This window comes from Gopherus evgoodei, chromosome 5 (genome assembly GCF_007399415.2).
Source record: "Gopherus evgoodei ecotype Sinaloan lineage chromosome 5, rGopEvg1_v1.p, whole genome shotgun sequence".
Classification (NCBI taxonomy): domain Eukaryota; kingdom Metazoa; phylum Chordata; order Testudines; family Testudinidae; genus Gopherus; species Gopherus evgoodei.
This window is the reverse complement of record NC_044326.1, coordinates 27,090,928-27,105,958: the sequence shown is the minus strand read 5'-3', so window position 1 is coordinate 27,105,958 and position 15,031 is coordinate 27,090,928.

The window sequence follows — 15,031 nt, the reverse complement described above, 5'->3', positions numbered from 1 at the left end:
ACTCTGCATTTCAATGGTCCATGACAAATCCATTATATTTTCAAATAAACCATTCCCCTTTCTCTGGAGGCTTACAAAGTTTTGAAACAAAAGGAGTCATTCTACCACAGGCTCTTCCAAACCATATCACAGAATGTACAGTACATCATCATATTGTTCTTAAAGGAAATCTCAGCTTAATATAAATGATATGCTTATACTGCCTTTAATTATGAAGAAGAGTAAATTACTGAAAAAAGGTTTTAAATTTAATTAACAAATAATAGAACAGGACTATGACCTCTTGACATCCAATATACTTAGCTATAGTTGAGATTCTGTTCTTCTTTTAGGGGTCAGTTCTATAACCCATACCCATGTAACTAGGATAAGGATTTCTAGGATTAAAGATTGCGAGAGCTATTCCTGTGAGCAAAGGTTGCAGGATTAGGAAATTAACAATATTTTGCATGTTTATATTGCCTTTCATCCAAGGATTTAAAACCTCTTACCAACATCAATGGATGTAGACGTCAAACACCCCTCTGAAGTAGGGGATTCATATTCCCTCCACCTCCTTTTAGGGCTCACTTGTACCTACCAGATGTGCATTAGGGGGCTGAGTAGGTGGGATTGTGTTGCAGGGTTCCCAGTCCTTCATACAGTCCCCTGGAATATAGAAGGAAACAGGCACACTGCACCGTCCTTTAGACTGGTCCCATGTACTCCCCTCTCTGAGCTCAACTAGCTCTGTTAGCCAGTGTGTAGGGATTGACTGGTGATAGTAGGATCACAGTCTTGTCCATGCCAACTTGGTGTGAGCAATGGCATCTTGCACCCTCTTGTCCTGTATACCTGTGCAGCAACTGGGCACTAGCTGGCCCTTTCAGGTGAAATTGCTCAGGCACATAGAGGATGCTATCGTTGTCAGAAACTATTCAAAACTCAGGAAATTAAGAGTAGGGTGAAACTTTAACAGAAATCCACATCCGCAAAAATATGGATAATTGGGTTTTTAATCTCAGTGGGAGACATCGCTAGTGGTCATCTTACACTGTCTCACAAGGAAAGGGATGGAGACTACAGATGGGTAAATAACTGATTTTTTTTGTTCATTGGCACTTCAAAAAAATAGGCTGGGGTTGAAAGGCAAAATTTTTTTCTTTTGAATTTTCAGCAAATTAAAACATTTGAAAAAATTTAATTTTGGGTTGAACAAAACATTCCATCTCTGGGTAGTGGGGTCCTTGGTAGAGTAGGTGGCCTAGCAGTTAGCATCCTCCCCAGCTGTAGGTAGGGGTTAGTGGTAGGGGAACCTATGCCCACTTACTCCACCAGGCTCTGACCCAGGGTCGTATGATGGTCATCAATGATGGCACCTGGAGAGAATTGTGGGCCCTCTGTGTTACACTCCATGAGTCGCTTCCTATCACTGCTCTCTCTGCTTCCAGTCCCAGCTAAGAAGAAAGAAAATATAATAGGGAAACCAAACCGTCAGTCCCAAATGGGCTCAGTACCCAGTCTTAGTGTCTCGGGGAGGCATCTCTGCCTCCTTTCACAGAGCCTGCAGGATAGGTCTGCATTCCTCCCCAGGCTCTCACCTTCTGAGCTGGGTTGCTCCCTTTCAATCCTGTCCAGTTGGAGCATGCTCTGCAGGGTTTGGGGGGACAATCTGAGCCCAGTATAGTCTTTTATCCCCTTCTGTCCCAGTGTGAGGTTTATATACTTATCCCATTCTCAAAAGTGGCTTTTCTTTTATCTACAAGGGTATCTACATGAAATGGGGTCTATAAAGCCCACATTGAACATAGAGTGAGGAGGAGACTCTTTTCTTTTACAAGCAAGCAGTCTGATCACAATCACAAGCAGCTGCCAGAGCTGTCAGTCATGGAGGCAGGCACCCACAGCTGCAACCAATAGAGGAAACAAGGCCTGGTACAAAGGAGGGAGAGTGCAGAGAAGGAAAGGGAGGCAGAAAGGGCTGGGGTAGCAAGATGGTGACAGTCCTGCACCAGGCTGCCTCCAAGAAAACAGCCATGAGATGGAAAGAGACCAAAAGCCCCGAAGGTGAAGGGCTGACAGGCTTAACTGAAGATGAGGGTCCAAGAACTGACCTGACTGAGAGCAAACTAAGGAGGGTCAATCAAGAGAAGCTAAGGCCCCTCAGAAACCACCCCAAGAGGCAGTGACAGTGTGTTACTAAAGTTGCGATTTCAGTTAACCATCCCTGCAAAAAGGGAATGAAAAGCAAAACAAAAAAAAAGGTTCCTTCCTTTTTTTTTTTTTTCTATATACACAAGGGAACTATGGAGGTGAATCAGCTCCTGCAATGGCTGGCTGACTCACAAGCCCAACAACAATAGGGAAAAGAACAGGTATTTGAACAGATGGCAGCCCATCAGCAACTGTTTTTGCAATGGGTGGCAGCAGTAGTACTGGCCGCTACCCCTCAGAGTTCTGCCCCTATGGGGAATGTGTCCCCCATAATTCAGAGGATCACTGCAATCCTGATACTTCCCAAGATGCTAACAGATGATGACCCGGAATCATTCCTGATAACCTTTGAGAGGATAGCCTTGGCTTTCCACTGGGCTGATCTGGCTCATCCACTCCTCATCAGGGAAGTCTAGGCAGGCAACATACCTGGAGCTTGATGACCTAGCAGCCCAGGACTGTGAGCAAGTGAAAGCAGCCACATTGGACATGCTAGGACTAGATGAAGAGATCCATTGCCAGTGTTTTTGCCATGAGTGCTACCCCTCAAAGCATGACCCGGATGGGACCCCAGACAGCTGATCTCAGTAATGGAACAGTTCATACAGATTCTTCTGCCCACTGGCTGAGACTGGGTTTGTAAACACCAACTGGTAACTCTAGCTGAGGCCACGTGCCTGATGGACTATATGGCCACACAAGTCATTTAGGGATTTTCTCCAGAAGAAATAACTGCTCCAGATACACTGGAGAAGGAAATGGGCCAGGGATCCAAGTGTGGTGGCCTCCTCATGTAAACTCCAAGAAAACGCTGACAGCTGACCGGTTGATGGACAGGAAGGGGGAAGGCAAATGCCTTAAGTTTCGTGAGTAATATTTCCATGTAACAGTAGGCCTGTGCCTTTAAGTACCCTGCCAGCTCCTTGTCCCACGCCTACATAGGAACAAGGACCGAGTGGACAATAAGCCAGCACTGGCTGTATTTTCCTGAGCTCTTGCAGTGGCTTCCATTAACACAGGAGCCTGAGGAAGACATCCTAGAAGAGATGTTAGGATTCTTGTTCCCTTTTAATGACCCTGACCTTTATACCTCCCGGCCTAACAAAAGAAAATCCCAGAAAGGAAAAAGGAGAGAAATGAAAAAGCAAAGTTGGTGAGAGAGGCTGTGATGGTACCTCCCATAAGGCTTTATGGGAATATGACATAACTGGAATATGTTTTGTGCCGCCTGTGCCATGTAACATATCTCTGTAAAGGTTATGGTCTACTATATCTATTCATCATATTTGTACACATATATCATTTTGTACTTGAAGTTAAGAATATTGGTTGTATACCTGCTTGATTTCTAAGTAAGCTTTGTGAGGCATTTGGTCAGCTTCTTTAGGAAGGAATTTGTAAGGTTAAGCATCCGATCAGGAAGCACTTGGGGAACAATGCATCTTGGAATTCTCCAATCCACATAAGAAGTCTTCCTGGAGACATACAAGATACCATGTGGACAATGGCTTCTGCCTGTAAAGACTGTGAGTCATGCATGGACATGTGACTTGCCCAGGTGACTCCAGAACTCCATCTTGGAGCTGGATTTTGCATAGGAGTGAGGAGCGAGGTCTCCACCCACAAGAGAAAGTCTATTTAAACCCCTGGGAGACCCCTCCATTTTGCCTTCAGCTGGCTAAAGAAGGGCCCTCTCCACCCCCCAGGATACTTGAAGGAAACTTGAACAAAGGACAATAACTACAGGGGGTGTGAGTGATTGCTGGACCCAGGCTAAAAGAAGATTAGTCTGTAAAAGGGAGCATTCTGGAACTGGTGAGGAACTTATTTGTATTTGGTTTGATTAGACATAGATTTGCGCATTTTATTTTATTTTGCTTGGTGACTTACTCTGTTCTGTCTGTTACTACTTGGAACCACTGAAATCCTACTTTCTGTATTTAATAAAATCACCTTTTACTTATTAATTAACTCAGAGTATGTGTTAATACCTGGGGGAGCAAACAACTGTGCATCTCTCTCTATCAGTGTTATAGAGGGCAAACAATTTATGAGTTTACCCTGCATAAGCTTTATACAGGGTAAAATGGATTTATTTGGGTTTAGACCCTATTGGGAGTTGGGCATCTGAATGCTAAAGACAAGCACACTTCTGTAAGCTGTTTTCAGATAAACCTGCGGCTTTGGGGTAAGTAATTCAAACCTTGGGTCTTTGTTGGAGCAGACGGGAGTGTCTGGCTCGGCAAAACAGGGTGCTGAAGTCCTGAGCTGGCAGGGAAAACAGGAACAGAGGTAGTCCTGGCACATCAGTTGGCAGCTCCTGGGGGGGTAGGGGATCTGTGATCCAACCCGTCACAGAGGCAAACCCCTCTGTAGGCATAATAGAGACCACAAACACTGGAGCTGATGCCAGCGGGGTGGAATACCCCAGACAAGGCTTGTCTATGGAACCAAATACAATGCCCTCTCCACAACTGAATCTGGAGAAGTTAACCGGACATTTGGATTTCCATGTGGAGCAAAGGAATGATGAGACCTTGAGTTGAGCCTTCAAACAAATACATCCAATAGATGATGAAGAGGTGGATCCCTTAAAGGCACAGGAATAACCCTACTTTGCCCTTAAAACAGACTTTTTATATTGTATAGACCAAGACAAACAGAGACAAGAGATACAGACACAACTGCTAGTATCTTGGGAGTTTCGCCATGAATTACTGCATCTAGCACATGCAACCTCATCTGCTAGACATCTCAGGAAAGACAAGATACAGCATAGAATCCTGGCCCAATACTTTTGGCCAGGGTTCTTTAAGGAAGTCAAGAATTTCTGCACCTTGTGTCCCAAATGCCAATTAACAGCCCCTAAGGGAATCCCGTGGGCTTCACTAGTACGGCTTTCTTTGCTGAAGACTTCTTTTGAAATAATAGGAATTGACCTTATATGACCTCTAGAGAAGAATCATAGAACTGGAAGGGACATCGAGAGGTCATCTAGTCCAGTCCCCTGCACTCGTGGCAGGACTAAGTATTATCTAGACCATGCCTGGCAGGTGTTTGTCTAACGTGCCCTTAAAAATCTCCAATGATGAAGGTTCCACAAACTCCCTAGGCAATTTATTCCGGTGCTTAGCCACTCTGACAGTTAGGAAGTTTTTCCTAATGTTCAACTTAAACCTCCCTTGTTGCAGTTTAAACCCTTTGTTTCTTGCCCTATCCTCAGAGGTTAAGAAAAACAATTTTTTCCCCTCCTCATTGTAACAACCCTGTACATACTTGAAAACTGTTATCATGTCCCCTTTCACTCTTCTCTTCTCCAGACTAAACAAACCCAATTTTTTCAACCTTTCCTCATGATCATGTTTTCTAGACCTTTAATAATTTTTGTTGCTCTTCTCTGGACTCTCTCCAATTTGTCCACATCCTTCTTGAAATGTAGTGCCCATAACTGGACACAATACTCCATGCTGATTAAGCCTCAACTGGAGTAGAGAGAAAGAATTACTTCTCATGTCCTGCTTACAACACTCCTGCTAATACATCCCAGAAGGAGGTTCGCTTTTTTGCAACAGCGTTACACTGTTGACTCATATTTAGTTTGTGGTCCACTATGACCCCTATATCCCTTGACAAAGTACTCCTTCCTAGGTAGTCATTTCCCATTTTCATAGATTCATAGATTCATAGACTCTAGGACTGGAAGGGACCTCGAGAGGTCATCGAGTCCAGTCCCCTGCCATCATTATGTGTGTGCAACTGATTGTTCCTTCCTAAATGGAGTTCTTTGCATTTGTCCTTATTGAATTTCATCCTATTTGCTTCAGACCATTTCTCCAGTTTGTTCAGATCATTTTGAATTTTAATCCTATCCTTCAAAGCACTTGCAACCCCTCAGAGCTTGATATTGTCCGCAAACTTTATAAGTGTAATCTCTATGCATTTATCTAAATCATTGATAAAGATATTGAACAGACCAGACCCAGAACTGATCCCTGTGGGACCCCACTTGTTATGCCCTTCCAGCATGACTGTGAACCACTGATAACTACTCTCTGGGAATGGTTTTCCAAACAGTTTTGCACTCACCTTGTAGGTGCTCCTTCTAGATTGCATTTCCCAGGTTTGTTTATGAGAAAATCATGTGAGACAGTATCAAAAGCTTTACTAAAGTCAAGATATACCACGTCTACCGCTTCCCCCCATCCACAAAGCTCGTTACCCTGTCAAAGAAAGCTATCAGGTTGGTATGACATGATTTGTTTTTGACAAATCCATGCTCAAAGTTACTTTTCACCTTAAGATCTTCTAGATGTTTGCAAGTTGATTGCTTAATTATTTGCTGCATTATCTTTCCGAGTACAGAAGTTAAGCTGAATGGTCTATAATTTCCCAAGTTGTCTTTATTTCTCTTTTTATAGATTGGCTCTATATTTGCCCTTTTCCAGTCTTCTGGAATCTCTCCCATCTTCCATGACATTTCAAAGATAATCGCTAATGGCTCAAATATCTCCTCAGTCAGCTCCTTAAGTATTCTAGTATGCATCTCATCAGGCCCTGGTGACTTGAAGACATCTAACTTTTCCAAGTAATTTTTAACTTGTTCTTTCCCTATTTTAGATTCTTCTGATCCTACTTCATTTTCACTGGCATTCACTATGTTAGACGTCCAATCACCTTCTTTGGGGAAACCGAAACAAAGAAGTCATTAAGCGCCTCTGCCATTTCCACATATTGTGTTATTATTTTGCTCCCCACCCCTCATTGAGTAATGGCCCTACTCTGTCCTTGGTTTTCCTCTTGCTTCTAATGTATTTGTAGAATGTTTTCTTATCCTTTTTGTCTCTAGCTAGTATGATCTCGTTTTGTGCCTTGGCCTTTCTAATTTTGTCCCTAAATACTTATGTCATTTGCTTATATTCATCCTTTGTAATTTGACCTAGTTTCCACTTTTTGTAGGACTTTTTTGATTTTTAGATCATTGAAGTTCTCCTGGTTAAGCCATAATTTCTATCTTTCCTGTGCAGTATACTTTCTTGCAGGGAAAGTTTCTGCCTGACATATACTATCAGATGGTCTTCTCCATCTACCTCTTGGGAAAGACCTGCCCCTAGTCCTACCTCAGATGTATCTGTTAGTAGAACAGAGTGATGTGGGTGCTTGTGGGGGCAATGCCTGGGGAGGGAGCACTGCAGGTGCTGTGGGGAGGGTGCTTCAGGTGCTGGAGGAAGGGGGTGGCAGGTGCTTGGGGGGGAGTTGGCGGGGCTGGGGCAGGTTCCCTACCCGGCTCCTGGGAGGCGGTGACCTCCAGCTCCTAGATCCACATGCTTCCTCTTTTTCGTCCCAAGAAGCCCTGGCTCTGCAGCTCCCATTGGTTAGGAACCGTGGCCAATGGGAGCTGTGAGGGCAGTGCCTGCGGGCAGAATGCCTCTGGATATCACTACATACTTCTCATTGTGAGCTATACCACCAGATACCTGGAAGCCATACCACTCTGGTCTATAACTGCTAAGATTATTGCTAATGAGTTACTGAGAGTCTTTGCATGGGTTTCCTAGAGAGGTCTTGATAGACCAGGGGACAAATTTCACATCCTGTCTGATGAAAGAAGTATAAGAATTATTAAAAATCAAATCATTGTGCAAATCTGTGTACCACCCACAGACAGATGGCTTAGCAGAAAGATTCAATAAGACACTCAAGAACATCTCAAGAAATTCATTGCCCAGGATCCCCAACACAGGGACTGTCTACCCCCAGCCTTATTCTTCACAATCAGAGAGGTGCCACAAGCCCCAACAGGGCTGTTACCCTTTGAACTGCTATATGGAAGACAAATGAGGGTTATTCTCTACCTGGTACGGAAACCTGGGAAAGCCAAGCACTGAAAGCTGAAAACTTAATGAAGTCTGTTTTAAAGTTGTGAGAGAAACTGGAGGAGGCTTTGGGGGCATACACCAGAGAAAATGTCAGGGAAGCACAGGAACAATAACAAAGACAGTATACTAAAGAGGCATAGATGCACATCTTTCAACTGAGCAACAGAATTCTAGTACTTCTTTTAAGCTTGTAATCATAGTTAATAGCCAAGTGGCTAGGCCCTTTTAAGGTGATAAAGAAAGTGGGGATTGTGGACCATGTGGTCAAATAACCAGGTAAGAGAAAGGAGCAATAAATTTACCATGTAAATATACTGAAGCCCTGGAAAGACAGGAAAAACCTTTTAATCACATCATATCTGAAAGAAGTAGAACTAAGACCCCAAGTTAATGACTGCCTAAAATAAAGCTCAGAATCTCTTGGAAGAATCTAAATCAAAAGCAAAAGGAACAGGCACTCCAACTGGTGGTCACTTTCCCACAGGTATTTTCAGCTCTCCCTGGGAAGACATTCCTGGTACAGTGTCACATTAATACCAAACTTGTTAAAGTAATACAGGAAGGGCTCTGACCAATCCCCAACAATGTGAAAGTAGTTGTTCCAAAAAAGATCAGGACCATTTTAGAATTCAGGGTGATAGAAGAATTCTAGAGTGATTGGAGGTGTTCTATTGGGCTGGTCCCAAAGCCAGATGGCTCACTAATGTTTTGCATAGATTTCAGAAAAGTGAATTCATTTTCTAAATTTGATGCCCCATCCAAGTGGAAGAACTCTTAGACCAAATGCACAAAGCCCAATACATCACCACTTTAGATTTGACAAGGGGGCATTAGTAGATCCCCTAAATGCCAGAATTCCAGGAGAAGATGGCTTTTTCTATGCCGTTCAGCCTATTTCATTTTAAGACCATGACCTTGGGTTATGGTTACACAGAGTGGCAGCCACTTTTCAATGTTTGATGGACTGATTACTCCAAAAGCACAGTCAATATGCGACAGCATATCTAGACAATGTAGTTAACTCTAGCAAGATTTGGGACTCCCATCTAGACAAAGTAGCTGCTGTTCTCCAATCACTAAGGGCTGGTCTACAGTGGACGGGGGGGAGGGGGAGTGTTCCCATGTAAGATACGCAACTTCAGCTATAAGAATAGCATAGCTGAAGTTGACTTATCTTATTTCAACATACCTCCCATCCTCAAGGCGTGGGATTGATGGCCGCGGCTCCCCTGTTGACTCCGCTTCCGCCTCTCTCCCTGGTGGAGTTCTGGAGTCGACGGGGAGCGCAGTGGGGATCGATTTATCGAGTCTAGATAAATCGATCCCCGAAAGATCGATTGCTACCCACCAATCCGGCGGGTAGTGTGGATGTACCCAAAGCCACTCATGGAGGCAGACACCCAGACTGCAACCAGAGGAAACAAAGTCTGTTATAAAAGGGAGAGAACAGAGAAGGAAAGAGATGACAAGCCCAAAAAGTGAAGGGCTGACAGGCTTAACTGAAGGCAAGGATCCAGGAATTCACTGGACTGAGAGAACACTAAAGAGGATCAGTCAGGAAGCCAGTAAGCCTCACTTCAGTACCGGGCAAATTGGTTGAAACTATCGTAAAGAACAAAATTGTCAGACACATAGATGAACATAATTTGTTGGGAAATAGTCAACATGGCTTTTGTAAAGGGAAATCATGCCTCACCAATCTACTAGAATTCTTTGACGAGTCAACAAGCATGAGGACAAATTTGCAGATGATACAAAACTACTCAAGATAGTTAAGTTCCAGGCAAAAGGATCTCACAAAACTGGGTGACCTGGCAACAAAATGGCAGATAAAATTTAATATTGATAAATGCAAAGTAATGCACATTGGAAAACATAATCCAACTATACATACAAAATGATGGGGTCTAAATTAGTTGTTACCACTCAAGAAAGAGATCTTGGAGTCATTGTGGATAGTTCTCTGAATTCATCCACTCACTGTGCAGCAGCAGTCAAAAAAGCGAACAGAATGTTGGGAATCATCAAGAAAGAGATAGATAATAGAACAGAAAATATCATATTGCCTCTGTATAAATCCATCGTACACCCACACCTTGAATACTGCGGGCAGATATGGTTGCCCCATCTCAAAAAAGACATATTGGAATTGGAAAAGGTTCAGAAAAGGGCAACAAAAATGATTAGGGGTATAGAACAACTTCCGTATGAGGAGAGATTAATAAGACTGGAACTTTTCAGCTTGGAAAAGAGGTGACTAAGGGGGGATATGATAGAGGTCTATAAAATAATGAGTGGTATAGATAAAGTAAATAAGGAAGTAGTATTTACTCCTTCTCATAATACAAGAACAAGAGGTCACCAAATGATATTAATAGGTAGCAGGTTTAAAACAAACAAGAAAGTATTTTTTCACGCAATGCACTGTCAACCTCTGGAACTCCTTGCCAGAGGATGTTGTGAAGGCCAATACTATAACAGGGTTCAAAAGGGAGCTAGAGAGATTAATGGAAGATAGGTCCATCAATGGGTATTAGCCAGGATGAGGCAGAAATGGGGTCCCTAGCCTCTGTTTGCTAGAAGCTGGGATTGGGTGACACGGCATGGATAACTTGATGATAACCTGTCTTTTCATTCCCTTTGGGGCACCTGCCATTGGCCACTGTCAGAGGACAGGATACTGGGCTTGGTGGATCTTTGGTCTGACCCAGTATGGCCGTTCTTATGAGAAGCTGAGACCCCTTGAGAGACCACCTCAAGACATGTTGATAATGGCCATTAGCTGCTGTATGCCCAATCTAGAAGTGTTCTGAATTATACAATTAAGCTTAAATTTCAGAGCATAAATTTTTATTTACATCAAAACTTTATAGGAACACAGCAGAGAAAATGCACTTTAATAATAAACACATAATTAAAAACATTTGAGACACGTCCGTGTTTTATTAGTAACTAAAAGAAATGGTATGTTGCAATTTACTTATGCTGGTTGATCTGGTGCTGTTATATGCCAGTTACAAAGACGGGTCACAGGCTTAGTTGTAAAAGTGTGGAACCCACCTATTAACAAATTCAGTTTTTTAACTTTAACTACTCGCACTCCCCTGTTTTCTTGTGAAGTGAAGTCACATATCATCCCTCACAAAAGGCTCAGTCCTAAGGCAAGCGGAAATAATAACAATCCTTAGTGAAACATCCCCACCCTAGATATGCACGTTTATAGAAGAGAAGAAAAGTAAACTCTGGAGGAAAGTTTGGTTAGTTTTTTAGAAGGCATCAGTGCTGTTAATGGAGCTGAGGTACTATGATGAAGAGTACCTTAGAAATGTTGTTAATGTTACTAATTAATATGAAGAATTAGAAGTGTAAGGGAACAACAAAATAGGACCAAGAAGTTCAGCTGGTGTAAAGCATAACAGCTTCACTTAAATTAATTTTTCCCACTGTTCTGGCAGTACAAATGAGCCACATAGCTTCCTTAAATAGCCACCTGGAGATTCCACCATTGCATTTTGGATTTGTATAATTAATTAACTCATTTCTTAGGGTATATGTCAAGGTGATGGAAGGTTTCTCCCAAAAATCTGACTAAAGAACCCAGTAAAAGTTTGAATGCTACCTCGTGTATCCCTCCACAGAAAAGATGATGGTTAGTTTGCCATTGGCATCACATTGGAGGAATCTACCATATTTGAACTCATTAACCTTTTTTATTTCATGGGACTATTTAGTCACAGTTGGAAGATTCCCTGAAGTTTGTTAATTATTACTGTACATGTAGAGGAACACAGATCATTCGTGAGTTATAAGTGGACAACTCATTGCCAACTCTGTCTAATCTAGCAAATGTGTCTGTATTTACATAGCACCAATCATCATAGTATGTAACTACATGAACCTGTTTGCTCTCTAACAATGCAGTTGATAAACAGGTTCTAGGCCTAAATATCACAAGACTACCAAGGCCAAATGCTTCAAAAATAGCCTCTAATTTTGAATAACTTGGGCTCAATTTTCAGAAGTGTTGACCACCCAAAACTCTAGCTAAAATCAATGGAAGCTGAGACTGCAAAGCACCTCTGACTCAAAAAGTCAGAAATTAGGCAATCAGAAATCAAGGACACCCAAAATTACATGCCATTTTCATAAATAGTTTGGAAAGAAAACACATGCTGAAGCCCATGTTGGGGAAAACAAGGAATATGATACAACATGGTCCTTTACATGAGTTATTCACATTATGTTGTAATCTTTGCTCTCCTGTCCTCTCTCCCAACCCCCCTTTTTAAAATCTTGCTTTAAAAAGTCTTCTTTGTGATTCCAATTAAAGCATCCTCCGGGTTCAGCAGATGGTTGCATTTAGCTATTTGTTTGTCTGGTTATTGAGTTTCATGGGATGGAATTTTGAAACAGCAATTGTACTTGCTGCATAACAAGTAGAGCTGGGTTGAAAAATTGAAATTTCTGTTCTAAGGTAATTCCAAAAACAATTTGTTTTGAAAATGTCAAAACATTTAGTTTTGGCTCAGTTTGACATTAATCTGTGCCCCCTGAGCTGCCATGGTGCCTAACAGGAGCTGTAGTCTGAAAGCCTCAGTCCCCAATTCTCTCCTATGGGCTGGCCTCCCCAATCAGACTAACTCTCCCATGAGGAATCAAGCTCACATATCTCCTATAATGTACCACATCAGTTCAACCATATAGGACACCATATTGCATCATGGGAGAAATAATTCAGGTACCCCAAGTCCCTCCTCTACGGGCCAGGCTCTCTCTCTGGCTGGACTACAACTCTCATGAGGCAGTGCGTCACCTCAGGCAGACAAAAATTAATATCAACCTGATCCAAAATTAAACATTTGAATTCAGTTTGACAAATCGAAATGTTTAGATTCAGGTTTACCTGATCTGAAACAAAATATTTTGTTTAAATTATTTCAGTAGAAAATTAAAAAAAAAATTTCAGCAAAAGTGAAGTTTTCTTGAGGAAAATTGCATTTCTCATTGAATAAACATTTCAATGGATCATTCCTGACCAGCTGTAATAACGAGTAATGTAGGTTCTCTTGTATCCCATTGGAAAAGAGGTTAGTTTAAGGGCATGACATCAGTAAGTGCTATAGTAATTACACACTAGGCACAGGTTCTGGCCTCTGCTAGCGAGCACCAGGGGTTACACTGGGGAACAGCTCTGAGCTGTTACATGGGAGATGTATGAAAAATAAACTGTATTCCTTATACTTTGCTTTAAAGTCTATTTGTAATTTAGGAATTTCTTGGCTATGAACAATAAATGCCATTGAACAGCATTGTCAAAGGCATTAATGGCAGTTAGGCACGTGGCTGCCATTGACTTTTAATTGGAATTAGATAATTAACTGCCACTGGTACATTTGAATATCTTTTTCATATAAACATAATGAAACCCTAAAGGCCTCAACCAGATCAGAGCCCCATTGTGCTAGATGCTGTAGAGATATAATAAATGACAGTCTCTGCTTCACAATTTACAGCTGCAAGCTAATCCCAATTAAGCAAGAATGAAACTTGGTTAAATGTGTCTACACGAGGGATTTGTACCAATTTAACTGGATCAAGTTTTAACAAGATTTAGGTAAATCTGTGCACATTTCTAGTATAGACAAGGTCTTAGACTCCTTTACACTCAGATTTATTGGGCCAAATTGATAGGTGATGTGCAAGTTGTGGATTATAAATTATACAGTGGTCAGCAGGTGAGAGTCTAGGGGCTAGCAGCTTCACAAAGGGATTTAAGCATTTCAAAGTTCAGCACTGTAACACCTAACTCTTAGATGCCTTACTATTTCAAGGAATTCACAGCACTGAGTTAGGCACTCAGGCTCCTGATAAATCCACATGGAGAATTGGGTGCCTAAAAAGGGATTCACAGAAGCCAATATAATGAGCGGGCAGGTGCCTAAACTAGCCAGTAAGAAAAGCCAAGGAAAGGGGTGTGGCTTAAACACAGCCTCTCAAAAGACGTTAAGTGCCTAATATCTGTCTGGAGGGAGGCATGCACCTACTGCCACTTGGGATACACAGCTGTGAACCTTCTCACATCAGTTCTTTCGCAGGAAAACCCAAGGAGGATTATACCTAATAGCCCAGAGGTTAGGGCACTCAGCCAGAAGGCAGAAATACAGGTTCAATCCTTGCTCTGCCTGACTCAGAGCAGGGACTTGAATCCAGGTCTCCCACATGGGTGCCTTAGCTGGTGAGTTATAGAGTCATTCTCTCCCTCTAGTCCAATGACCATGTAATGGAACAAGACAGTTTAGGTTGGACATTAGGAAAAACTTCCTGTCAGGATACTTTAGCACTGAAATGAATTGCCTAGGGAAGTTGTGGAATCTCTATCACTGAAGATTTTTAAGAGCAGGTTAGACAAACACCTGTCAGGGATGGTCTAGATAATACTTAGTCCTGCTTTGAATGCAGAAGACTGAACTAGATGATCTCACGAGATCCCTTCCAGTCCTACGATTCTATGATTACATTATAAAATTGGCATTACTGGTTTCTTACTTGCTTAGATGAAGGAGAGAATCCCTTTAAACTCCAGCATGACTTGATGATCCCTTGTAAATAAATTGAAGTGTAACCTGTGTGGTATTTGCTCTTTTCAAAAATGCCAATATTATTACTCTTTCTGGTGTATTTTTATGTCTTCATGGGATATTTGCCTTTCAGGAATTAATTGCATCTCAGACCACGCCAGCAAAAATATTCACTCACAAAAAAGAAAACCATATGAAACTCGTGCTGATCAGTTGTGTTTAAATACATATAAAGGAGGAAATATCTTAAGCTAGACAAAACATCATTTTATTACATACAAAAAATATATTAAAGAAGTTGAGTCTGGCTTAAAGGAACAAAATCCAGGAAATTTAGAGGTAAAGGTTTTTCTCTGCCCTTAATTTACCCCTTAAAGGGTCAAG